Source organism: Lissotriton helveticus, chromosome 7, assembly GCF_964261635.1.
Source record: "Lissotriton helveticus chromosome 7, aLisHel1.1, whole genome shotgun sequence".
Lineage (NCBI taxonomy): Eukaryota > Metazoa > Chordata > Amphibia > Caudata > Salamandridae > Lissotriton > Lissotriton helveticus.
The window spans coordinates 558,573,837-558,601,451 of NC_136068.1; the positions used below are offsets into that span (position 1 = coordinate 558,573,837).

Below are 27,615 nucleotides of genomic sequence, written 5' to 3' on the forward strand. Positions count from 1 at the left end.
TCAAAATGCACATAACTTTCGGTTTGCCTTAATTAGATATACAGAGGAAACAGTGATAGAGTGCGCAGGTCACCCGACTAGTTTCGATCATACTCACCTGGGCCCATAAAAATATACCGTGAGTTTAACCAGGTAACCTGTGCACTTTCACTCTAATCAGTGATTTATAAATTTCATTTAGGACCTATACCATTGACTTACCAATCCTTGTCATCGGTGCCTAAAGTCCTAAGGGATCAAGGGGGTTCGAATAATAGACATAAAAATAACATTTGCACTCCTATAATAACCACAAACTCGAGAAAAGTTTTAACTCTTTATCTAACCTTCTTACATTGTCATAATCCAAACATTGAACAATAGGAAATTCTCAATTAATAAAAGAACAATCAGAATGAAAATATGCAAAGATTTTATAAGACAGTCATTAAGCATTTGTCATGAGGGAGGGTAAAGAAAAGGAAGCAAAATAGCATGACATTCAACCACACAGTATATTTACCTAAAATGATGTGAAGACCAATCCTGGCCACGGATCAGTCAAAGGATAGGAACCCCAAAAGTTACAGTCGCCAGTAGGCCAGCAGGTGCAGATCAGAATCTGGAGAGATAAAGCCGATTTGGATCAGGGCAGGACCACCCGCAGTTCAGTTGGAACGCCTGCGCTACTCCCTCTCTGCAGCTAACAGCCAGATCCCTGATTGGGTTATCGAATTCACCGACAAAGTGCTTCGCCAGCACCTCAGTTTCCCGTACCCCGATTGGGTCAGCAAATCTTCTGACAGAGTGCTTTGCCCACACCTCTGTTCTCGATCACCTATTGAGTGCGTTGGGTCAGTGACAGGTCAGCTATTCGGACAAGTCGGACAAAATCTCTATCTAAGCCTGCTCTAGTTATACTATTTTCAGGACAGTGTACCACCCCCCAATGTTGCAAGTGTAAGGATCCCCAATTTCGATTGGACAAGAGAATGAGAAGTCACCACATCATACCAAATTGAAACTTTAGAAATGAATATTAAATTTTAACGTTCCCGCCCATTAGTTTATTTTCACATGACGTCTTTATTCCACCCAACATTAATGTTCTATTAGTAAATACATTGTATTCAATTCAATTCAATTTTACTTTATTCGGTTAATCAACAATAACCATAAAAGTATACAACATGAAAGTTCAATTCATAGTAAAGTATTAAACGAGATTTCTTATAAAAAAAACAACAATTTTCCATTTAAAGAAACAATTAAAAATCATCCACACAAATTGATTTCGGTAATATAAATACTTTTTAAAAAAATTCCGAGACAGTTGCAACAGTTAATACTGTGTCTAATCTCTGAAATTCTAAAAACGCTGGGGACATCGATTTAAATTCATTTCCTTTAGGATTGGGATAATAAATTTCCTGCGTGCAGTGTATAGAATTTACAGAAAAATAAAACGTGAATATCGGATTGCACTGAAGAGTCGTCACATGGGCACATAATTAAGTCATGGGACCAAGAGTTCATAACCGGGAAAGTCAAAAATCTAGAAAGAATATTTTGCTTAAAACGTGTTAGGACAAACCTCTCATAATTGGTCATGTGTAAGGTTAAATAAGGCTGTAGTTTGTCCCGAGTTAATATCAGTTGGTGTAAACAAACAGTCTTTTTCTTTACTTCCTCTTTTGCTCTTTTCTCTTCGAGGTATTCCATACATGTGAGACAGCACTTATATAGCGCAACTACCACTCCAAGGAGTATCTTGGCGCTTGGATTCCTTAAAGGCAGAAAGGCGGTAAGAGAGGTAAAAAGGCTACCTGGCTACGCAACGTATCCTAGGAGCCTCATACATTCAGAGTTGGGCAAGGAATAAATCCAGGTTTTTAAAAGCTTTCTAAAATTTAGTTCCGTGGTGGATTGACGCAGCCATATGGGTACCTTGTTCCAGGCTTTTGCTCCAATGACCGCAATGGATTTAACTCCTCTGGTTGACATTTTGAACCTGGGAACGTGCAAGAGGTTAGCAGTGGAGGACCTAGGAGAACGTGAAGGTTGATAATGTCTGAAATATTTGCCCAGGTAGAGTGGGCCATGATGGTAAAAGGCTCTGTAGGTAATGGTGAGAACCTTAAACAGGATGCGCTTATGTATTGGAAGCCAATGTAGTGTGTTCAAGGCTGTAGAGGCTGAGGATTTCTTAGACATTCTGAGAACCAGTCTGGCAGCTGCGTGTTGGACCATTTGGAGCTTATGCAGGGCAGATTTATTTAGTCCTGCATAAAGGCTGTTGCAATAGTCCAACCTTGACGATATAAGGGCTACAGCTACCGTACGTCTGGCACTCCGAGGGAGGAAGTCAAAGAATTTTCTAAGGCTTCTAATAATGCCGAAGCATGTTCCTGCTACTTCTTTGGCCTGCTGATTGAATGTGAGGGAGTTGTTAAATTTTATGCCAAGGTTACGGGCAGCATTAATAGTGTTAGGGGGGGGTTCTGCTTTATCGGGCCACCAATCTTGAGGGGAAAAGGAATTATTGGGACCAAAAGGAATAATCTCAGTCTTGGATGAGTTACATTTTAAATGGTTGAGAGACATCCATTTGAAGATTGCTGACAGACACTCTTTAAGTACTTGCTCTGCGTTAGAATGATTCTTATCGAGAGTCCGAACAAGCTGAGTGTCGTCTGCGTAGGCGACAGTACTTATGTTGAAGGATGAAATAAATTTTAGTAGGGGCACCATGTAAAGATTAAACAGGGTAGGGCTTAAACTGGAGCCCTGTGGGACCCCTGATTTAATAGTTTTTTCTTCTGAGGAAAATTCACCAAACCTGACAATCTGACGCCTGTGAGCAAGATAGTTTGTAAACCACTCGAACACGGTTCCTGCTATGACTGCATTGGCAAGGCGATTGTTTTTTCAATATCTTCCTAGGGATATCAACCATTGTGAGTGGGTCATCATAATATTTTAGGCAATCAATTTCAGCAAGGAAACATTTAACATAATCAAGCCATTTGATCCTTCTCACATTTTCTAATTTTAGAACATCCCTTAGAATAGCGCGATTCAGTGCGCACTCATTTGTTGTCCAAACCCTGTGCCAAAGAAGAATGGGCTGGATTTTAATTGTATCTACAATGTGTGGCTGGCCAATTCTGTGTGACAAATATAAGTCGAGACACTCTCAGGTACGGCTAAGATGTGCCTCAAAAACATATTTTCCACTATTTGAATTGTTTTAGTGTTGGCATATCCCCAGAGTCCTGATCCGTAAAGAACAACTGATAAACAAGTGGCATTATAAATTGTAAAAATTTCCCTGATCGTTTTTTTCCCCAGTTTTTTAATAACATTTTTTAGGGCCATTATTGATTTTGACAACAAAAGGGTTCTCGCCTTTACTGCACTAGCCTATGTGCCAGTCTCGTGAAACAGGATACCTAGGTAAGGAAAGGTAGGGGTAGAGTCCAAGGGACTATCATTTATATACATAATTTTTCTCCGTTTGTTACTACCTGTGCCACAGTTCACGGAGAACGTTTTTGTAGAATTAATTTTTAGATCCAGGTTCAACATAAAGTTATTAAAAGATGTTATTAGGCCCTGTATGGACTGAAGCTGTGGCACCTGAATATAGTTCCCTTAGAAAACAAATAATAGTTTCTTCCAGCCCTAAACTTTCTAATATTGCCAAAAGTTTGCTATGGGAGACACAATCAAATGCCGACGTAAGGTCAACAAATGTAAAATATATGCGTTCCCCCTTTGCCCTAACGTATTTTTGATGCATAATAAATAAATTTAGGCCCTGCTCTACTGTTCCTACTCCCTTCTGAAAACCATATTGCAGGTCACTGATTATCCCATTATCCTCTGCCCAGATTTGAAGTCTCCCTAAAATAACCCTACCAAGGATCTTTATGGATGAATCTAGAAGAGAAATGGGTCGATAGCATGCGCAGTTTTGCCTATCTCCCTTCTTAAATATTGGCACAATTACCGAGGTAAACCATGAGGCATTTAGACCCCTCACAAGGGCAGCATTAAAAAAGTGTACCAACATGGGCCCCCAAAGCTCGCTATTATGTTTAAACAGGTCAGCTGGAATCCTGTCCTGGCCTGCCGCCTTTCCGCCCTTGATTGTTCTAAGGCTCGCCATGACTTCTACCAGGGTTACAACCAATTTCAGGTTCATAGCCCTTTTTTCCCCTGATATAACAGGTAATGGTTGATATATCCCTTGTGGACGGCTATAGAGTTTAGTAAAATGGTCGACCCATTCGTCCTCAGCAATCGCTATTTCTATGTGAGCTTTTGTATTGTCATAGAGAAAGGGGGCATTTACCGCTTTCCAAAAAGCAGAGGGGTCTTTAGAAAGTGAAGCCTCACAAAGGGATTCCCAAGCCTCCCTTTTTATTACGTTTTTCCGATTTTTCAATGCCTCATTATAGGTTTTCCTTAGCCCTCTAACCAATAATAGATCACGAGGAATCCCGTGTAGGGCATTTTTAAGATCAGAGAGTGCCTTTGTGCATGCAGAATCGAACCATCTCCTGTTACTTTTTCCCTGATTCTTTGATTCAACCCACAAACTATCCTTGATAGTGGATGCAATAAAATTAAAATGTTTAATAATACACTTACTGTCTGCGTGCTCATCCAGACAGATCATAAAACTTTCTGCGCATTCCTTCACCAATTTATGCAAACATTTCTCTGGGGTCAATTTACTCCATTTAAGTGAGTAACCATTTTGTCTCCCGAGTATCACGTCTGGGACTGTCTGCCTAATTAGCCCTTCCCTATCTAGATCCCGAAATGGGTTCTCGATCTCCACAGTTAACGGTCGGTGATCACTCAACACAACATCAAGGATCTTGGATATTTTAATCTGACGACCAAAGCTATTAGGGGATATAATAAAGTCAATTGTGGTGGATGCTCCCCTACCAATAAAGGTCGGGACAAAGGGGGATAATATTTGAGCAATTTCATTTACGTATCCCAGATCGTAAGTGAACAATATTTCATTTAGTAAGTCTCCACATATGGTATGCTCAAAATGAGTGAGGCTAATATCCTGTTCTAACATAAGGCCACAGATACCTTGTCGACTCTGTTGACAAAGAGCACAATTAAAATCCCCCCCATATGATTGTTACTTCTTTACTGTTTGTATCCATTTCATGTTTTAAATCAACACCCAACATTTTTATAGTTGTAACAATGTCACTATTTGGGATGTTGTTGTAAAAATGTATAATAATAAAACTTGTTATCTTATTAGTATCTATCTTTACCAGCTGGTAATAACTATTTTTTGATAATAGTTGTACTCTCTCATATTTAAGCTGGTTGGACAGGTACATGGTCAGGCCACCCTTAGCTCTCCCATATGTTCCCCCCACTGCAGGTGTAAACAGGGTTTTATAGCCGCTAATATGCACTGGCTCTGTTAGCCAAGTTTCCTGTAAACCCATAATATCATACCTTTTTACAACGGTTTCCCAAATAGGGGTTTTATTTTCGTTTTTAAGCCTGCCACATTCCAAAACATAAGGCTGCATGTTTCCTTCTTTTTGGTAATACTAATAGGAATCCTAGACACAATAACCACAACTGGGGACCAAAGCCCTGGCTACATCACTCATTTCAGCTAGACCTCCAGATATGCCACAGTCTTCCACCATCGCTATTTCAGTATTTCATATATTCTTGGTCCATTCCCCCTCTTGGGTGGTGGGGTTCTCTAAGGACACAGGATCTATACGATTTAAGTCGGCCATCCCCTCGCAAGGCATAAGTACTTCCATATTTGCCTTGTATGTCTCACTGTCTTGTTGGATACATTTCACGTTACGGACAGAGGTGTCTCCAATAAGTCAGTCAACCGATTCAAGGCCTGAAAGTAAATCAAACCGGTTGAATGTTAGTATATTGAAGTTATTAGGTGCAAAACCTGCACTACTCCCAAAATGGATGTTTTCTGTTCGGGGTCTTACAGAGAACCAGTGTGGTGCTCTGGGGTAGAAATCGCCTAATTCCCATGTTACTATACCTCCATCTCCTATTTGAGGTTGCCAACTTTGGAGGTAAGGGATCACACGTTTATCCCTAAAATTCACTATGATCAAGTCTCCTGCTATATCCTTAGTCATATGCCCTAACCACCCCACCCTTCTGACGTTTAAAATGTTCCAGTCAATGTTAGGGGGAAGCGGTCTATTTTTACTTAGCCAAAAGGCTACTTTGTTTTTTAATTCCTGATGCCCTTCAGTTTTCCCATTCACAAGCTCAGGCACCCCTGAGAGAATACTCACAAAGGGTGCCGCCTCTGGCGGTAAATCAATACGATTAGTGCTTCTATTTAACCTGCCCTGGTTAGTGCCTTTCCCCTCTAGAATTGTATTTTTATTAATGTGCCCTCCTTTAGACGCGGCAGTCTTTAATAGGGTGGGTCTATGGATTGCTTTTGGGTTCTACGTATTGGGGGATGGTACTTTCGACAGGACCGGTTGACTTAAAGTACTTTGCGCCGCCCCATTTATTTTGGCCACATTAATTTCAGTCAAATTCTGAGTTTGCGCACCTTCTGCCAATTTCTTAATAAGTGCGGCATTTGCATTTGTTACTTCCTCTATATTCCCCACCTTTTCTCCTATTCTCTTCACTCTTTCTACTAGCGGTAAAATCAAAGATTTCACTAAGTGTTCAATTTGCGCCAGTAGATCTAATGGTGGAGTTAGTACGGGCACTTGTGGTCCTAGGTAATACTTCATATTCATGGGGGTGCTGTTACTAGCCTTCGGGGGGCTTAAATGCAATTTTGCTAATTTCGCCAATCTCCCCCTATGCTTAGCTCCCTTTCGCTTCCTTTTAGTAGATGGGGCCTGTCCAAGTGCAGTAGATTGCAAATTATCTTTAAATATTGGGATAGGGGAAGTGCCTAAAAGGCTCTCCTCCGATATAACTTGCGCACAAGACTCAACACTTATATTTACCATGGTTGGCTCGCGACTAGCAGCCCTAGTTGGTCCATATTGCAGCTCTACAGGGGCATCAGTAATATTACTAGGATCATTACCATCCCCTGGTACTGGTGGAAATTGAGTTGGATCAATTAGCCCCAAGGAAGATCGTTTATTACATATAGTTTCTAAGGATAAACGTTGCTCAGCCCTCACGATTTCGCGTTCTATGGCTGTTGTTGCCTGTGTTAAATAATGATCTAATGTCCCCTTGAGGGATCCTCCCTGCGAAATAATAGTTTTAGGGACCCCTTTTGCAGTCATATTATATTTAGTGTTTATATCTTTTGCAGGAAAATATTAAGCACGAGAATTAACAGGTAAATACCCTCCAAGCAAATGTACAATCCTTTGAACAAAAACCATGGTATACAATAGTGAATCTATATATCATAAGCTTACTGGCTTATCTGGTGGTTAAAAATCAAGGGGGGTGGCCCAGCCCAGCCTCCTCTGCCTCCGAGGGCCACAGAGGGCCCACCCTTTGCCTGGGCTTAGCCCGCGCGCGCCCGCGATGCGCGGTACTGTGGCCGAATTTCAAGCACCTGTGGAGGGCGTGGCAGGGAGGTGCCTCATGTCCCAGGTGACTTCTGGGCAATGTTGTTTTGGCCTCCCTCTTGGCCACAGGACCCCCAAGGGCGAGCCATTCCCGTGAAGCGGGAAATGCGCGAGGTGACTGAAGGGCGCTATCACGTAGCGTGATGATGACAGGGAGTGTGGTTCTCCTGCTTTACGTGTGCCCCGCAATCCAAAGGTCAGTCCACAAGTTAGCACCAATCAGTCCAGAGTTTTCCCGCGATGCACGGTGCTGTGGCCGAATTTCAAGCACCTGTGGAGGGCGTGGTGGGGAGGTGCCTCCTGTCCCAGGTGACTTCTGTGCAATGTTGTTTTGGCCTCCCTCTTGGCCACAGGACCCCCCAAGGGCGAGCGTTTCTCGCGAAGCGGGAAACGCGAGAGGTGACTGACGGGCACTATCAGGTAGCGCGATGATGACAGGGAGCGTGGTTCTCCTCCTTTACGTGTGCCCCGAAATCCAAAGGTCAGTCCACAAGTTAGCAGCAATCAGTCCAGAGTTTTCCCACGATACGCGGTGCTGTGGCTGAATTTCAAGCACCTGTGGAGGGCGTGGCAGGGAGGTGCCTCCTGTCCCAGGTAACTTCTGGGCAATGTTGTTTTGGCCTCCCTCTTGGCTACTGGACCCCAAGGGCGAGCGTTTCCCGCGAATTGGGAAACTCGAGAGGTGACTGACGGGCGCTATCAGGTAGCGCGATGATGACAGGGAGCGCGGTTCTCCTCCTTTACGTGTGCCCCGCAATCCAAAGGTCAGTCCACAAGTTAGCAGCAATCAGTCCAGAGTTTTCCCGTGATGCGCGGTGTTGTGGCCGAATTTCAAGCACCTGTGCAGGGCGTGGCGGGGAGGTGCCTCCTGTCTCAGGTGACTTCTGGGCAATGTTGTTTTGGCCTCCCTCTTGGCAACAGGACCCCCAAGGGCGAGCGTTTCCTGCGAGAGGTGACTGACGGGCGCTATCAGGTAGCACGATGATGACAAGGAGTGTGGTTCTCCTCCTTTACGTGTGCCCCGCAATCCAAAGGTCAGTCCACAAGTTCGCAGCAATCAGTCCAGAGTTTTTCCGCGATGCGCGGTGGCCGAATTTCAAGAACCTGTGGAGGGCGTGGTGGGGAGGTGCCTCCTGTCCCAGGTGACTTCTGGGCAATGTTGTTTTGGCCTTCCTCTTGGCCACTGGATCCCCAAGGGCGAACGTTTCCCGCTTCGCGGGAAATGCAAGAGGTGACTGACGGGCGCTATCAGGTAGCGCGATGATGACAGGGAGCGCGGTTCTCCTCCTTTACGTGTGCCCCGCAATCCAAAGGTCAGTCCACAAGTTAGCAGCAATCAGTCCAGAGTTTTGTATTAACATTTGCATAGTTTTCTCCTGCTTGGGTTCAATAGTTCGTGTTCCCAGGAGCATCTTCTTAGACAGTCAGCTCCTTGGCCACAGTCCAAAGGTCATTGCTTCATGGACTTGAAACTTTTGCGCTGTCGCAGTTTCTCCAAAGATTGAGTTCCGCGTTACGAGACAGGCCAGTTTTATTTGCAACATGTAAAATGAAAAAGAAACACTTTTAGAACACAGAATAAATGAATGCACTGTATACCATTTATCTCTACTCTTTACCCATTATTTTATATTTAACTATACTTTTAGGATTAAGCAGAATGAACAGCTTAGCAAAAGCAGCGGTGCAAGCTTCTTGCATGTGAGAACATAGAGCAGCCATATTAATACTCGCAGAAGCGAAAGAATCCCTCCAAAGCAGAGAATACATCATGTCACGTTAGTATGACTGATGCATGCGCAGTAAGAAACCCCGCGTATCAGCAGCCATTTTCATTGCAAGCGGTTTATCGTTAGTAAAAGCACATAAGCAAGCTTCTCTTAGATGTGTAAAAGTTGTGTAATGCAATATTAATAAGACAATACATGTTGGTTGGTTTATTACGAGTTATTAGAGAGGGCTGAGTACAAGCAAGTCGCTTTACGGGCGTAACCTTGCTCCATCAACAGCATGAAGTCAAATATACGCACCCAGTTCTGTCGATACAGCATGAACAAAACAATTAGCTCCAGAAAAAGAATACAAGAAATCAAAAACCTAAAGTTCAAATTTCCCTGCATGTAGGGCTGATGCATGTAAAGCATCAATCTAACCCTACACTATCACTAAGATGACATCCCTAAGTTTATAGATAAGCATTTTTTTTTTACAAGCGACAAACTTTAGGGAAAAGAAAACAATTCATCAACCATGTACAGTGAATTATGCATGACCAGTTGTATACATACTAGTGTAAATGAGACGTGAGCCTGCTAGCTTATTCAGTTGGGTATCATCTAATTGCCGTACCAAGGTCTGCAAACATTTGATTTAAAATCTAAGTAACAACACACAAGAAGAGGACATCGAATAACGCTGTGCCAACCAACACCGGACCCGCCATGTTGACCGAGCTCAGCCAACACACAGCCATGACCTACCTCGATCAAGGCACAACCGGGCCCACCAGGCATAACGGAGGGCCCGACCAACACAAGGGATACCCCCACGAGGAAGAAAAAAGCAGCGGTGGCCACATGCACCGAGCACTAACGCCCCTGACCACAGTGGGCCACACCATCATTGACAGGACCCATCCGCGGGACGGTCCTCCCAGAGAAGGATGATTTGTAGGGAGTGAGGCACCCCTGCTGCGAACAAGAGGGTGCCCCAAACCAGCACGGTCCGTCCGAACTGCTAACAACACTTGCGCCACTACACCAAAGATAAGCATTTCTAATGAGAAGAATAAAGGTGTCAGTCATGGAGTCATGAAGCCACTTCTTAGGAGAAAGATTGATCTGTGATGCTCCCTCTCCAAGAGGCAAGGAAGGAGTGCTGACTCTTTCCCTAACCCACACAAGTTATTCACAGGTAATTTACCATCATCCTCCTTGTCCACTAAGCTTACCTTACCACTGTGTTCTCTTTACACATCTCTCGCAACAGTTCAACCTTGGTTCTCATGCCTTCTCCCGTGTGAAGCCGACTTCTTTCCCCTTATCGTCTTCAAACCATAAAATTGTAGTTTCTTCTCTTCTTTACCTAAACGCTAAAACAAAGACATTATTTGGCCTAAAAGAATGCTTCTCTACCTGCAACGCAAAATGTGAGAAAGAACAGCTTCCACAGTGCACATGAATTTCAGAACATTAAACCTAAAGCGAGTTTTTCAAGGATTGCATTTCAGGCCTACAGCTCAAGCTAACATAAGAATGTATCATTTAAAAATTGCGAATTATAAATGACACAACACAATTTCCTAAACATGGAAAACATTATTAAACATCTCTAATACATGAGTAGTGTTAAACACAGGTTCTTCATGTTAGCCTTTTCTACCAATTACATTTATTTCTTAAGTTAGCTATCATATCACATTTTCAGTTATCTAAAATAAGTCACAAAATTATATTAACACTGTTCACAATACTAGCATTCTTGTTTACATACAACATGTGGGTGAGCTCTACACGTGATTATAATGCACCCCTACATATGCATCAACGCAAATGCGAAATTTTCCATTCCATCAGCTGCAAGTTTAATATGAAAATGTGAAAAGCTGAGCTCAGATTTCTCCTCAGTGCCAACTCGTTGTCTTCAGTTTCAAAACAGGAAATGTCAACCTCGCAGAGTGTGATTGCCAGAGTAACCAGAGTAGTGCACATTTGCTGTGCATTCAAAGGCAGAAGTCGAATGTCAAGCTTTGTATTCTGAAAAATGTCTGTGTTCTTATAAGCAGTCGTGGCCAGTCTATTGGGGTGAGGGGCCACGCCCCCCTACCTTTTGCCCCTCACAAACAGTGTCTGTCAGGCTGAACAAAAGTCATCCTCACAGACAGTTTTCTTTTTCAGGTCAGGAAGCCAGGAGCCATACATGTGTAAAATGCGCAGGCTCCTGGCTGCCTGAGCTGAAATTTGCTGGGCTGAGGAAGTCACCGCTCCCGTGGGTGTGACCTCCTCAGCTCAGCAAAGATCCCTGAGGCCCTACCCCTCAGTGACAAGGGGCAGCGTCAACGGTTCCTTCACACCTGGGCGCATCAGTTATAAGCCCTGATGCTCCCATGGTCGAATGTCAATCAGTGACACTTCATCACAGAGTGGAGTGGGGTCAGCAGTCTCACTGATTCCTTCCCACTATGTGATGATGTTGAGACTGCTCCCTTCTCCCATTGGCTGAACTTAAGTCAGCCAGTGGGGGAAGGGAGCAGTCCCAAGCCTTCTGGGACCAAAAATGGCACAGCAAGCAGGTGTGTGTCTGTGTGTCTGTGTGTCTGTGTCTATCCCTGTGGGGACTTGGGCATGATTACACACTCACGCTGTGGGGACCTGAACCCAGGTCCCCACAAGGCAATGTCTTCTAAATGACTTAAGGAACATCTGTGTAAATTTTTACAACTTTAAAAAAAAAATGCCTTGTGGGGACCTGTGTTTCATCAAGTGTGTTTATATTTGTGCTCAGCTCTTCCCCCGTAGACCGGAGGTGGTACTGTAGTCTTAAACACACTTTGCATTTAAACACACTTTGCTCACTAGAAACACATGCTAGCATCAGAAAGGACTGCCAAATTTCGATGGGAAAGCTGAATAATACTGCATTTACCAATACTGGCAGACCTGAGAATGCATCAGAATTGTACTCCTCCCCACCAGTGGCGCAATGAGGAGAAATAACTTTATTTCTCCTCGTTATTTCTAAGTGTGTTGCATTGTGCAGCACACGTACAAAGAGGACAATGCCTCATAGGATTGTTTTTATGCCAGGCAGAGCGCAGGAATGTGCTGTTTTATGTTAAATACAGTGCATTCCTGCCCTTTCATGCAGCGCACAGCAGCAAGATGACTTGCTGCATTGCATTGCTTGAAATATTGATAGAAACAGGTGCGATTTGCTTAGAATCACAGGAACCCAAATCTGGTTCCCCTGTTCCAGTGTTGCCAGCTCTGGCTGTTAGACATTACCTCCTTAAATTATTAATATAAACAAAATATGAAATGAGTCTACAAGCTGAAATGCGTATGTTTGCACAATCTTTTTATTTATTCAGCATTAGATTGTATAATATCTGTAACATTGTTGAGCTTAATATGCCAAAAAATGTAAATTACATTTACCAATAAGTGAATACTTTTCTCTTTCCAGTTTAAAAGTAGATACAAGTGTACCCTCTTATTGGTGCACAACTTCCATCTATTTCTTATGTCCATCGCCCTGAATGGGAAACTATACCCAATGTGCATATAACGCAAACTGAAATTCCAGTTTGCGTTATATGCACATTGGGTATAGAAGTTTACACTCAGTACAATCTGTATTGGAAACACTTCTTTTATCCCTATAGAGGAAAACATTTTCTGTGTGGCATAACCTGCTCTGAACTAAAATGACCATCGTAAATCTGCCCCCGTGTGTATAGTGCTATATTTGAATTAAATAGATACCTCTTTTTTATTTCAGTCATTTATTTGTATTTAGGATAGAATACGAAATACAGGCTATTTCAAGAAGAAAAGTACATGGCATTCATGGTCTTAAAGGCATTTTGAGACAACTGTTATGCTATCTTATTTGAGTTTGTAGCACGCAAAGATACTCCATGGAGTGTCCAGCGCGAGCCTGGAGAGGGAAAAGTGGCAAATGTTAAACAAAAAGATGAGTCTTAATTTTTTTTTTTAAAAGACAGAGTTCTGAGCAGTAGCAGCTCTGACAGCAAGTGAACTGCCCTCCACTCTTGTAAGCCAGAAGCGAGGAATGTGGGCCAGAAGCTGGGATGATGAACGGGAAGTATGGTGGGGGTGTAGAACAGGAAACGCTTCTGTAAGTAGGTGGAGCCGCAGGCATGCAGTGCACAATGGGACCAGGGTCAGGGCTTTAAGCTTGACTCGTTCGGCCGCAGGCAGCAAAAGGAGTGAATGCAGATGCTGTCTGACGCTTCTTCTCATCGGGATGTTAAAAACAAGTCTCGCTGCAGCATTTTGGAGAACCTGTAGTTTATTGAGAAGGTAGCCCAGCAAGCTGACATACAAAGCGTTCGCGTAGTCGATCCGATAGAGTACAAGGGCCCGAGTCACCGTTTCCTTAGCTGCTCTGGGGAGAAGCTGGAGAAATGTCCTAAGGGTTTTGAGTATCCCAAAGCAATTCCCTGCTAACTTCTTAATCTGGGTGGTAAAAGAAAGATTTTCCTCAAACCATACACCAAGAATCTTAGTGGGTTGCCCCGTTGAGGCAAGCATGGGAAATTCTGCTGGCCATAAAGTTTCTCTGAACTGAGGGGAAAAAGTCCCACAGAGGAGAATTTCTGATTTGTCCTCGTTGCATTTGAGCTGTGCTGAGGAAAGCCATTGCAAGACTATAGACGGACAATTTCTGGCCACGGAAGTGGAACCCTCTGATTTTCCCCAGGTAAACAGGAGCTGGGTGTCCTCATCGAATGCTATAAATTTGGCTCCCAATTCCTCAGCCAGGTAAATCAGAGGGGTGACAAAGAATAAAAAGAAGGGGTCTCAAAGAGGACACATGTGGCACTCCAGTAGCCACCTCCTGAGGTGAGGAGGAGAATGTGGGGAGCCAAACCTGTTCTGTACGCCCCTCTACAAAGGATTTCAGCCAACTCGGGCAGCACCTGAGATCCCCAAGTTCGCGAGGCACAGCGTGGGGGCGGTATCAAATGCTGCAGAGAGGTCCAACAAAATGAGAGCTGCCCTGGCGCCCGAATCTGGACACTCCCGAAGCTTCCAAGACTTCCACCAAGGCTGACTAAGTGCTATAGGAGGCTCTGAACCCGGATTGAGATGGGTGAAGTAGGCCAGCAGCCTTGACAAAGTTGGTAAGTTGTTTGTTGAACACTTTTTTGCAAGCTTTGGCCATGAAATGGAGAAGGGAGATATGAGCAGTAATTAACTGGGCTCAGCAGATCCAGTGAAGATTTTTTTTAAAGGGGAAGCATCTTGGCCTGCTTCCATACTGAGGGAACATGGGCATCCTAAAGGGACAGATTGATGAGCCTGTTGGCTTCAGGGCTCACTATCTATGCGACCAAGGTCAAAAGTCTGGCTGCACAGAGATCAGTTGGGGAGCCTGACTTCAAGGCCTTAAGGACCCTCAGTGACAGGACGAGGGACGGGTGATGTATTCAGCTCTAGGGGCCATGAAGCTCTGGACAATAGCAAACTTTTCTTTAGAATTGTTCCTAGCTAGATCAATACGATCTGCATAGTAAAGGCTTTCAGTCTGAGCTATAGAGGCATAATACAACTAATGGGCTTTCCTAAGGTTAAGCTTCGCCAAGGGGCAATATTCCAGCCGGCATTGGTGTTCTAATTTTTTGCAATGTTGTTTCTGTAATTTAAGCTCATGCAAAAACTACTGCTTAGAAGGGGAATCCCTGGATAATTTAGCGGTGGCCGCAGGAGAAAAACGGTCCACCGCCCTCTTGATCCAGCTGGAGAAGCACTCAAGAGCAATGTCCAAATCATCAGAGGGGGCTGGTCTGGACTCAGCTAGAGCACAGCTGAATGTTATCGGGTCAATTTTGGCAAAGGTAGGGCCTATCCCAGCATGGCTTGGGGGAATATTGTCATCCGGGACCCAGGAGAAATGTGACAAAAGGTGATCGGACCAAAGCAACTGTAGAGGATCCTCCCCCTTAATGGGGAAGTTGGAACAAATAGGATCAAGGATATGGCCGCCTGAGTGCGTGGGTGCCCTGACCCATTGAGTAAGCTGGGCAAGGTTGAGCGACTGGTGTCCCCAACATCATCTTTATCCAAATGAATATTAAGATCTCTCAGAAAGAGAGTGAACCGCAAAGCGCAGGGAATAATAACATCCGCCAAGTTTTTGAGAAAAGGCACAGCAGGCCCAGGAGGCCTATAGACCAATGTTCCACCCAGCGAGGCGTGAGGGGAGACAGTGATACTGAAATCAAGGACTTCACCCTCACCTAACTTAGAGGACTCCTCGCAGTGGAAGGCCCAGTTGTCCCTATAGATGACCACAACACCACCACCCATCCCGACTGTGCGGTCTTGCCGGGAGATCTTATATCCCACGGGTATCACCATCTCGATAATAGGGTTTGAGGAATCATCGAGCCAGGTCTCGGTAATGAATTATAGATCTACCTGTTTATCGGAAAGTAGATCAAAGATATCCTGGTGGTGTCTGCCTAGTGATCAAGTGTTAAGTAATGCTGCTTTAAACTTGGGCCCCTTCCCACTGACACTGGAAATGGTCCCAGAGTGCCGGCATTCGTTCAAGCTTAGGTGTAGATCAAAACTACATTTATGACATACAGGGTGGTACTCTAACACCTCCCACCTGCTAGACAGGAGGCAAGGGTGTGGGCGAAGTGAAAGAAGATCTTTGTGGCTGTAGGCTCGAGGTGCAGTATAGTCCAGTGGAAGACAGGAGCATGGCTGGTGCTGGCCGCTTCCGGGACGCTGACGGGCGCAGAAGGGCTTGCCTAGAGCATGCCAGTGGTGCACCCGAAGCGCTGCGTGGAATTTAATGGGGAAGCACTCCGACAACTAGAGTGCGCACTGAGCGAAAATGGCATCTTTAGTTGTCGAGTGGAGGAAATCAGGATGTGGCTGCCAGCCCGGCCTCTCTGGACCAGGTAAAAGAATTAGCGTAATGACCACGCCCCAACAACAAATTCATATAGTGCAGAATTTTGACCATAAAAATCATCAGAGGTACAATAAAATAAATTTAAAAATATTAGCAGCAGTAATGTGCAAATTTGCAAAAGGTTAAGTGTGCAACCCCTGAAGGCATGCATTTTAATGGGGAAGCCGCTCCAACAACTAAAAACCCAAAAACCCATATCAGCCCTAAACCCGAAAAATTCCCATGCTAATCAAACACCCACACCCACCCTACACCCTAAAAATTCCCTTGTCACCCTCAACCCTAACAAATCTCTTGCCCCCTGAAGACCCATACCCAACCAAAACCCAAAAAGTTCCCTTGTCTCCCATAAAACCCCTACACACCCTAAAACAAATCCATTACCACACAAAAAATACACCCACCCTAAACCCTAAAAATCCACTTACAACCCAAAAATCTATACCCACCCTTGACTGTAAAAAAAACCCTTGCCACTAAAAAACCCATATGCTCATAAATCCTAAAAAAAATCCCCTGCCACCAAAAACACATACAAACACTAAACACTAAAAGATTCATTACCACCCAAAAACCCATACCCACCCTAAATCTAAAACATTCAGTTGCCATCCAAAAACTCATACCCACCCAAATCCCACCCTAAACTAAGATAAATCCTTTGCCACTCTTAAATACATACAAATGCTAAACCCTAAAAAATGTATTACCACCCAAATACCAATACCCACCATAAAGGTTCCCTTGCCACCCAAAAACCCACAACCACGCTAAACCCTAAAAATCCCTTGCCACACAAAAACCCATACAAATGATAAACCCTAATAAATCATTATTGCCCAAAAACCCATACCCGCCCTAAACCCTAAAGGTTCACTTGCCACCCAAAACCCATACCCACCCTAAACCCTAAAAAGTCATTATCACCCAAAAATCCATACCCCTAAACCATAACATTTCCCTGCCCTACAAAAACCCACACCCACTCAAAACCTTTAAAATTCCCTTGCCACCACAAATCTCATTCCTACCGTAAATCCAACAAAATCCCTTGCCACCAGAAATCCCACACCCATCTTAAAAGATAAAAATTCCCTTTCTGCCCATAAAACATACCCACCCTAAAAAATCCCTTACCACTCAAGAACCTACACCCATCCTAAAACCAAAACATTCAAATGCCACCCCAAAACGAATACCCACCCTAAACCCTAAAATATCCCTAACCATTCAAAAATCCATACTCACCCTAAACCCTAAAACTTCCCTTGCCACTCAAAAACCAATACCCACCCTAAAAAATTCCTTGCCACCCACAAATCCATACAAACACTAAGCCCGAAAGATTAATTATGACCCAAAAACCCATACCCACCCTAAACCCTAAAGGTTCCTATGTCACCCAAAACCCATTACCACCCTAAAACCTAAGATAAACCTCACAACCCAAAAACCCATACCCACCCTAAACCATAAAATGTCCCTTGCCCCCAAAAACCCACACCCACTTTAAACCTTAAAAATTCTCTTGCCACTCAAAAACCCACACCCACCCTACACCCAAAAAAGCCCTAATCACCTAAAAACCTATACTCACCCAAAACCCTAAAAAAACACCTTATCACCCCAAAACCCATACCCTCCCTTAAGCCTAGAAATTCCCTTGCCAGCCAAAAACCCATACACACCCTAAAACCTAAAAAAGCCCATATCACCTAAAAATCCATACCTACCCTACAACCTAAAAAATCCCTAACCACCCAAATACCCATACCCACCCTAAACCCTAAAAATTCCTGTGCTGCCCAAAAACCCATACCCAATCAATCAATCAGGGAATTTGTAAAGCGCACTACTCACCCGTGAAGGTCTCAAGGCGTTGGGGGGGGGGGGATACTGCTATTGCGTGAACATCCAGGTCTTGAGAAGCCTCCTGAAGGTTAGTAGCTCTTTGGTGCCATAGGAGGATGAGGAGGGTGTTCCAGGTCTTGGCGGTGAGGTAGGAGAATGTTCTGTCACCGGATGCGGGGACAGTAGGGAGGGCGTGGTCGGCAGAGCGGAGCTGGCGGTTCGGGTGTAGACGGTGGGTCATCTGTTGAGGTATGTTGGTCCGGTGTCATGGAGTGCCTTGTGTACGTGGGTGAGGGGCTTGAAGGTGATCCTCTTGTTGACGGGCAGCCAGTGCAGGTCTCCCAGGTGGGGTGTGATGGGGCTGTGTCGCGGGATGTCGAGGATCAGGCGGGCCGAGGTGTTCTGTATGCGTTGCAGACGTTTCAGTAGCATAGAGGGCATGTCCGTAGTCTAGCCTGCTGCTGACGAGAGCCTGGGTAACCGTTTTTCTTGTGTCGGTGAGGATCCATCTGTAGATCTTGCGGAGCATGCAGAGGGTGTTTGTTGGACCCGGTCCTTTGGGCAGGTTCACCCCGTGACTTTTTGCTTTTTCCTAGCCTGTTTTTGGAACCTGGATTGGTGATTTTAGGCCTCTGCGCACTTTTTCACTGTGGTACAGTGTAAAGTGCGTGTGCTCTCTGTGTATGGATGGTGAGCGACCTGCCCTCCCATAGGAATGAATGGGGAATAGGTATGCCCATGGTAGATTCCTGATGCATGGGGAGTGCAGGGTCGAGTTTGATATGTGTGAACTCGTGAGAAGGAATGCTGCAGAATGGTATATGCGGCATGGCTGTGTCTAGTCTAGAAGCGCCACTTTTAGAAGTTGGCATAATTGTGTAGTGAGTCTGCTGGCACGTGATTGGCTGATGGGCCTGGCCCAGGCATGCCTGGGCCTGCTGGTAGATGGACTGTCTGGTGAGTAGGACGGGGTCTGCAGGGCCCCGGAGGAGGGGGGTCTGAGTCAGCCGTAGATGAAAGGCCCCCATCTGCTGTTAGGGAGGGGAGGAAAGAGCGTCTGGTGGAACCAGGCTGTGCCTGTCGGCCCACCCCTGATGGCTCTCCCTTCTGATGGCCCACTGTCACCTCTGACCTGAGGCTGACAGGAGAAGGAAACCAGATACACCCAGGGCTTAGGGGCTCGCTTACACAAAGACTTCAAAGCCTTTTCTGTGTATAAGAAGGGGCTGTGTTCCCTTCCAATTTGTTCTTGTTTTTGACTTGAATCTGCCAGGGGCGTGCAGCTGCTTGGGTTCAGGGGAATCCCTGAGTCCTGCCCAGCCCCTGGACTCCTGATGGATTTTCCTGGACTCCTGGGGGACCCCTCTGCCCTGCCTGGGCTGAGGTGGGGACTTGGCTTTGCCCCCCTGGGGAGCTCTGGGGCTTTGGCAGCATGGAGGAGCTGCATTTTCCTGTGGATAGCGCTGGAACCGTATTTCTAGCACCTGGAGGCGCTGAGCTTCCTCCTGAGCGCCTGGGAGCGCTCTGCCTGTTGTCTAGCGCTTGGGAGCGCTTCATTTCCCCCAAGCGCTTGAGAGCGCTTTCTCTTGAGTTTTCTAGCACTGAGGAGCGCTTTATGCCCGCTGGTAGCGCTGGACGCGCTGAGGTTTCATGCCCGTATTTGTTTTAGTAATTACGAGTGCCCACCTCGATTTTCCCGCGGAAGAAAAGCAACCACGAAGGGGCCGCGACCGGATTGGTCGAGACCCGAAGAGAGCCGTGCTCTGATTGGTCCTTCGAGGGGGGCCTGGTCCAGGAGCCGCGCTGTGAGTGGCTGGCTCCTGGAAGCTGGAAAAGGTGGAGTGGAAGACCCCCGAGAGATGGCGGCCGTTCGCGGGGCTCCTTTTGGTTGAGGGAGCCCCGAGGAGAAGAGGCGGCGAGGAAGAAACGGGGCGGCCGGCTGACAGGGCTCCCGTGTGCCGAGGGAGCCCTGCCGAGAGAGAGAAGTCCGGCGCGGGAGCAGCGAGGCTCCCATGTGACCGGGAGAGCCCCGCCTTCGCCCCTGCGAGAGGAGACTGACTCCGGGAGCCTTGCTGGCTCCACCCTGGGTCCCGGTTCCGGGACCGGGGACCGGGGAAAGCGAGGAGAGTCTGCGAGGAGCAGGAGCTCCGCAGATGCTGCCGAAGCCCGCCCCCGCGGCACAGAAGAGCCGGTGAGTGAAGGGCTGTGGGGGAGGAAGCTCCGTGCGGTGCCGGTCGAGGCACCGAGTAAGGGTGGCCCCGAATGGCAGTGGGTCGCCCCACCGGGGTCACAGAGCCCGCGAGGGGCTCTTGAAGGCCCGCAGTGCTGGATGTTGGGGCTGCTTCGGGGCACAGAGTCAGGGCAGCCACGGTTGGCAGCGGGTCGCCCCAACGTAGTCTAGAGCCCAGGGAGGCTCCACCGAGGGCCCGTAGTTGTCTCAGAAGTCCCTGTGAGGGGCTTGGGGGCCATGCTTGTGTAGAGCCCTGAGAAGGTGCGGGGCCATTCGTTTTAGGTAGGGGGGGGCACCATTGTTTTCAAGAGCCTGTGTGGCTCCAACGTTGGGCATGTATAATGCCAGAGCCTGGGTGGCTCCAACGTGGACCTAGGTGCTTGGAGAGCCTGTGTGGCTCCAGCGTGACGCAGTTTGCGCCTGAGGGCCAGTGAGGGCTCTGCCGCAGTTTTGATGATTCTCCAGCTGCCCAGCAATTAGTGGGCAGCTGCACCGTTTAGGCGCAATTTCAGGAGAGAGTCCCTGTGTGGGACAGCGAGGGCACAGGGGTGCCCGGCCTTCCCAGCTGCGCAGCACTTAGTGCCAGCTGCAGCGTTTAGGCCCTTGTGAGTGTTCCCAGGGGCCCAGCAAGTAGTGGGCCCCTGCATCGTTTAGGCCCTTGACATTGAGACTCAGGGCGTTCTAGCCCCAGCAAGGCCAGTTGGCCTAGGGACTGCCACAGGTGGTGGCTTATGTAGGTTTTGCGCAATTGTATGAGTCTTGCACCTCTGAATGTATTTCCTTGCATCATGTTTTATTCCTGCACCTCTGACTGTTTTTAGACATCATGTGACTATTGCGCTACTGTATTATTCTGGTACCTCTGAATGTAATTTTATTGCATCATGTGCTTTATTCTCAACACCGCTGAATGTGTAGGTTTATACATTATGTGTTTCTCTTTACTACTCCTCTGAATGTATATTTATGCATCATGGGTAATGTGTTCTTTCTTAGACCCCTAATTGCTGTGTGATACTTAGGTGGTTGTTCTTTTAGTACAGGTGGTCCTAGTGAGGTCCTGGTCCCCTGCGTGACAGTCTCCTAAGGGTTTAGGGTTGCGTAGGGGGTACTTACCTGTTCCCAGTAGTTACTGGATGTGATCTATACCTGTTACTTTGTGTTACAGTGAAGTTTATATACTTTTATTCTAATTTCTGACAAGTATTTCTATATCTGCAAAGTGTTGATTCTGACAGTGGCCCATGTGGCCCTGTCTTGTAAATAATCCCTTGTGAATATTGCCGTGCCAGTTGGCACAATGTACATGTGTGATTTCTATCTGATATGCTTTGACAATACAAAAGTTATTTTAATATAACCTTGTGTGGAGTCTCTTTTGTGGTGTACCTAGTATGTTGTCGCTGTGTGCGCTGACGCAAATGCTTTACACATCGCCTCCGAGTTTAGCCTAGACTGCTCGTGCCAAGCTACCTAGAGGGTGAGCAGGGGTTATCTTGGCGTGTGACTTCCTTGCCCTGACTAGAATGGTGGTTTCTGCCTGGCTTTGGCATCAGCCTTAGCCTACCAGAAATAGCCGGTTCTAACAGTGTTGAAGCAGGAGGATGAGAAGCGTTGACTTGCTTGGTCATGGAGAGTGTTGAGTTGAGGATGAACCCCAGGTTGCGTGCATGGTCGTTGGCTGTTGGTGCTGTTCCCAGGGGTCAGCCCCCAGAAGTCATCCCAGGCTGAGGGGGTGGAGCGGAGGATGAGGACCTCCGTCTTGAACGAAATCAGCTTCAGACGGCTGTTCTTCATCCATTCGCCGATGGCTTTCATTCCTTTGTGGAGGTTGGTCTTGGCGGTGAGGGGGTCCTTGGTGAGGGAGAGGATCAGCTGGGTGTCGTCGGCATAGGAGATGATGTTGAGGTTGTGCAGTCTGGTGACATGGGCGAGCTGGGCCATGTAGATGTTAAACAATGTCGGGCTGAGGGATGATCCCTGGGGTGCGCCACAGATTATCTTGGAGGCTTTGGAGCGGAAAGGGGGAGGCAGATGCTCTGGGTTCTGCCGGCGAGGAAGGAGGTGGTCCAATCCAGGGCCTTGTCTCGGATTCCTGCATTGTGGAGGCATGTGCGTAGGGTGCAGTGGCAGATCCTGTCGAAGGAGGCTGAAAGGCCCAGGAGGATGAGGGCTGCGGTTTCGCCATTGTCTAGCAGGGCCCTGATGTCATCGGTGGCAGCGATGAGGGCAGTTTCGGTGCTGTGGTTGCTGCGAAACCCGGACTGATGATGTTCTCCTCGAGGTAGCGGGTCAGCTGTTTGTTGACTGTTTTCTCAATTACATTTGCCGGGAACGGGAGCAGGGAGATGGGTCGAAAGTTCTTGAGGTCCCTCGGATCTGCCTTGGGTTTCTTGAGCAGGGTTTCTTCCTCTCTGGGTAGGTCGCGGTCTGGAAGGAGATGTTGATAGCCTTGCGGAGCTGGCGTGCGATGGTGGCGCTGGCTTTGTTGAAGATGTGGCGTGGGCTGGGTCTGGTGGGGAGCTGGAGTGGATGGTGTTCATGAATTTGATGGTGTCGTCGTCGTTGATGTTCGTCCAGGTGAGTAGGTGGTCGTTGTGGGCCCAGTTGGCTACTAGGAGTACCGACGGACAGAGCGGTGCCCCATTTTCCTGAGCTGCTTGCCAGGTGAGGTGAAGCACGTCCCCCTTGAAACTAAGGAGGACAACCAGAAGTGAACAGGTGATATTTACCATTGTTGTTCACCCAATTTTTATTCTTTCACTTTTGAGCAGTAGCAATTAAGTTAATGGGTCCTGAGGAAGCGGTAGGCACCAATTTGGGCCTTTAAATGTCCGCAGAAACATGTCGACCAGAAAACCCAGTCATAAGTTATTTGTTTGAACCATCTAACTTTTTTGCACTCTTCTGTTTTTAGTATTGGAAGTGCACGACTTCAGAATAAAGTTAATATTGCGTACACTCTCCAATGTTATCAAGAGCACATTTGTTCTTTTTGTTCATCACTTATGCACTGCTTTCAGTTACTAACAGACAAATATCCGCCAATCATCTTGGATATAAATAATATAAGAACGAGCCATCTCACTTTAATATCTCAAGAGATGGTAAAAATACGACTGCTTACTACGTGAAGTAGACCAAATGATGAATTGGGCGGTACAGGAAGAGTAACTGATGGACACTTTTCACATGAGGTAAAATGTCCGGTTTTGCTCCAAGTTGTAAACACACACATACCTTTCCCTCAAGACCCACAGTTACTTTTTGTGTTTTCTATAACCTGTCAGGGGGAGTGTAACTGTTGAGGTCGTTATATATTCCCTCGGACCCTCTATCTATCCTTCTTGTTTGTTGTCATTGTGGGTGGTGTTCATGGGACCTGAGGTGTCGTTGGCTGTCGTGATGGTCTGGTCATCGAAGCTGTTGTGGATGTCTGTGATCTTGCGATGGAAGAAGGTGGCTAGTGAGTTGCACAAGTCTTGAAATGGTGGGATGTCGTTAGTGTTGGAGCTGGGGTTGGAGAGTTCCTTCACGACGTTGAAGAGCTCTTTGCTGTTGTGTGCGTTGTTTTCGAGGCGGCCCTTTAAGGAGGGCCTTTTGGCGGATCTACCCACCCTAAACCCTAAAAGAACCCTTATCTAAAAACCTATAATCACCCTAAACCCTAAAAAATACCTTGCTTCCAAAAACCCACACCCACCCTAAACCCTAGAAATTCCCTTCCCAGCCAAAAACACATACCCACCCTAAACCCTAAGACAAACCTCACAACCAAAAACCCATAACCACCATAAACCCTAAAAATTCCATATCACCGTAAAACCCATACACACCCTAAACCATAACATTTTCCTTGCCCCTCAAAAACCCACACCCACCCTAAACCTTAAAGATTCTCTTGCCACCCAAAAACCAATACACACCATAAACCCTACAAAATTCTTTGCCACCAAAAATCCCACACACATCCTAAACGATAAAAATACCCCTGCCACCCAAAAAACCCATGCCTATCATAAACCCTAAAAATCACTTATCACTCAAAAACCTACACCCACACTAAACTCTAAAAATTCAATTGCCACCCAAAAACTCATACCCACCCTAAACCCCAAAATATCCCTTACTATTCAAAAACCCATTCCCACCCTAAAAAAATGTTTTGCCACCCAAAAACCCACACAAACACTAAACCCTACAAGATTACCACCCAAAAACCCATACCCATCCTAACCCCTAAAGGTTCCCTTGCCATGCATAACCTATGCCCACCATAGCCCCTAAAATATCCCTTACCACCCAAATACCCATACACACCCTAAACCCAAAAAATTCCCTTACCACGTAAAAACCCATACCCACCCAAAAACCCATGCCCACCCTAAACTGTCAAAAAAATCTCTCTCCAATCAAAAACCTATACCCACCGGAAACACTTAAAATTCTCTTGCCACCCAAAAGACCCATACAAATGCTAAACCCTAATAAAATCATTATCACCCAAAAACCCATACCCACCCGTAACCATAAAATTTCCCGTGCCCCACAAAAATCCACAACCAACCAAAACCATAAAAATTCCCTTGCCACCCAAAAACCACTACCCACCGTAAATCCTCTAAAATCCCTTGCAACCAACAATCCCACACCCATCTTAAATGATAAAAATTCCCTTTCCAGCCATAAAACCCATACCCACCCTAAACCCTAAAATATCCCTTAACACCCAAAAACCTACGCCTACCCTAAACCATAAAAAATCACTTGCCACCCAAAAATCATACCCATCCTAAACACTAAAATAGCTCTTAACACCCAAAAACCTATACCCACCCTAAAAAACTTTCCACCCAAATACCTATACCTACCCTAAATCTAAACAATTCTGTTGCCATCCAAAAACCTTTACCCACCCTGAACCTAAGAATTCCCTTGCCACCCAAAAACTCATACCCACCCTAAACCCTAAAAAAGATCTCATTACCAAAAAACTTATATTCACCCTAAACCCTAAAAAATCCCATATCACCCCAAAACACATTTCTATTGTAATTTGATGTCATAACCTTTTTTCCAGAAACAGTAATAGCTTTAACTTATATTTATATTTCAGTACACATGCTGCCTGATTGCTAAGTTTGAGAATTTTTTTGTCATATTTAGAAGCAGGTCCTTTATAGTGCAATTGCCTTCTTTTTTATACAACATGCCCTACTTTTTATAAGATCATCATATGAGCAGCACTTCTTATAGTTAAAAATCTTTCAGAGCATCAGTCTTTCCACATCATGGTGTTCTTCCCCAAGTCAACGGCATATAATCTTACAGTACTTGGCAGTGTCCCTGCCTTTTATAGAAGGTGCATTGCTACTTCTCATATCACCAACTCCCATTATTACGTTTTACCATCATTTTAAGACCACAAGAAATTTCAATAAAGCAGGGAGTCATATAATTTTTTTAACTTTGCTCTAAATTTGCTAAGCAAAATTTCCAAAATTGCACCACTTCACATACTATTGTGTCATTTGCAGCAACATTTTACTGTAAGTACATGAGAATAATGTGAATGTTCTGAACATGAACGGCTGTTGCTTGTGCTGCCTGTGTTTTCATGCTATGTTTTTACCACAGCACGTATTTTGTGCTCCAATATCGCACTCAATGATGGATTCTCATTTTGAGTAATTGCATGTGTCTTCACATAATTTTCCTGCAAATTCGCATAACTATGAGAAAACAAATTATGAGAATATCACACACAGTATCATTTTACACATTTGACAGGATCTCTGCCTTCCAAATCTTGCCAAATTGATTACTAGGCCTTCTCTGATTACCCCCTTTTTTAGTGTACATGCACATATTACCTTGTTGTCCCTCTAACAAGGCTACCGCTGTGTTGACGCCTATATGTTTTAATCCTAACTATATTATAATTTGTGTGTCTATCTCTCACGGCTAATTATTACTATTTGAATTTGTAATGCGAACAGCTACCCCAAGGGGTTTCCCGGTGCAAAGAAGGGAGGTGAGATATTCCTGAATTAAAAGAGCTAAGGGGGTCATTATGATGTCGGGTCGATTGCCACTGCTCGACTGGCGGTGGCGATCCGCCCGCCATCTCTCCCCGCCTGCCATTTACCCCAGGTATATTTCCATGGGGGTGGGTACCGCGGCGGAGGGAAAAAAACGCCCACCGCTTTTACGCCGGTCGGCTAGCGTCACGATTGCCGGCCTGGCGGATTTGGGAAATAATATGGTGGCGGTGCCTAGCAGGCACCGTCCGCCATATTATGATGAGGGATTCTGAATGCCTTTCCATGGCGGTGATATAGCCACGGAAAGGCTGGTGAAATTGCATTGGGGGCCCGCTGCGGGACCCCGGGGGGGTGGGGAGCTGCACTTGGGGGTACCTATGGTACCCTCTTCATTGCCATGCACAAGGTGGCAGGCACCGTGCAGGGCCTGTCATGTTGTGCATTGAAATGCACAGCATGCCTCATTGGCATTGGGGTGGGTGCTGCTTACAGGTGCTGCCAGGGTGGCGGTCGCATCCTAATTGGCTGTGCGGGACCACCGGGCGGCCGGTCCCAGCACCGCTAGGGTGGCGAGCGGACTTCAGTCCTAATAAGCCCCTGAGTGTCCAAACCTTTGCGAAAACGGAAGATAGATGTAAAGCTTCTCAATGACTATGGGAGAGAATTTCAGAGTTTCTGGTCCAAATATGAAAAGGAATGACCTGTCATATGAGTCGAGTAGAACCTAGGCACACTGAATAGATCGCAAGGATCGAGAAGGATGATAAAGTGACATCAAGTCTTAAAAATAACCTTGGTCAAGTTCCTGATTTAGGCTTGAACATGTAGCATAAGGCTTTGAACATGATACGGTTAGGAATTGTCAACCAATGAAGCTCATGAAGAACGTTGGAGACTGAAGAAGTTTTTGGAAGTTGGTAAAACAACAATACAACTGCATTCTGAACTAATTGTAGCCGGCAGGTTGTAGCTTTGTCTGCTCCCAAATAGAACTAATTGCTGTAGTTCAGTCTGGCTAAAATCAAAGCCTGGATTACAGTCCTTTGAGTGGGAGTAGGAATTATCCAAATGATTTTTTTTAGCCATTTGAGGACCACAAAACTAATGGCGTTCAACTTAGCCACTTGAGGCTTCATAGGCAATTTGTCATCCAGAAGGAATCCCAGATTTTTTACTTTCTGAGTTGGAATGGGCAGAGCCCCCAGAAAGTCAGTACAGTGATGAAGGCCCCAGATGGAGG

The 27,615-nt window shown here is 45.9% G+C and overlaps 1 protein-coding gene across 4 annotated transcripts in view; it reads left to right on the top strand.

Moving 5' to 3' along the window:
• LOC144766889 (membrane-spanning 4-domains subfamily A member 4D-like) overlaps positions 1–27,615 on the top strand; it is a 724,286-nt gene that overhangs the window by 480,929 nt on the left and 215,742 nt on the right. The window lies entirely within an intron of this gene.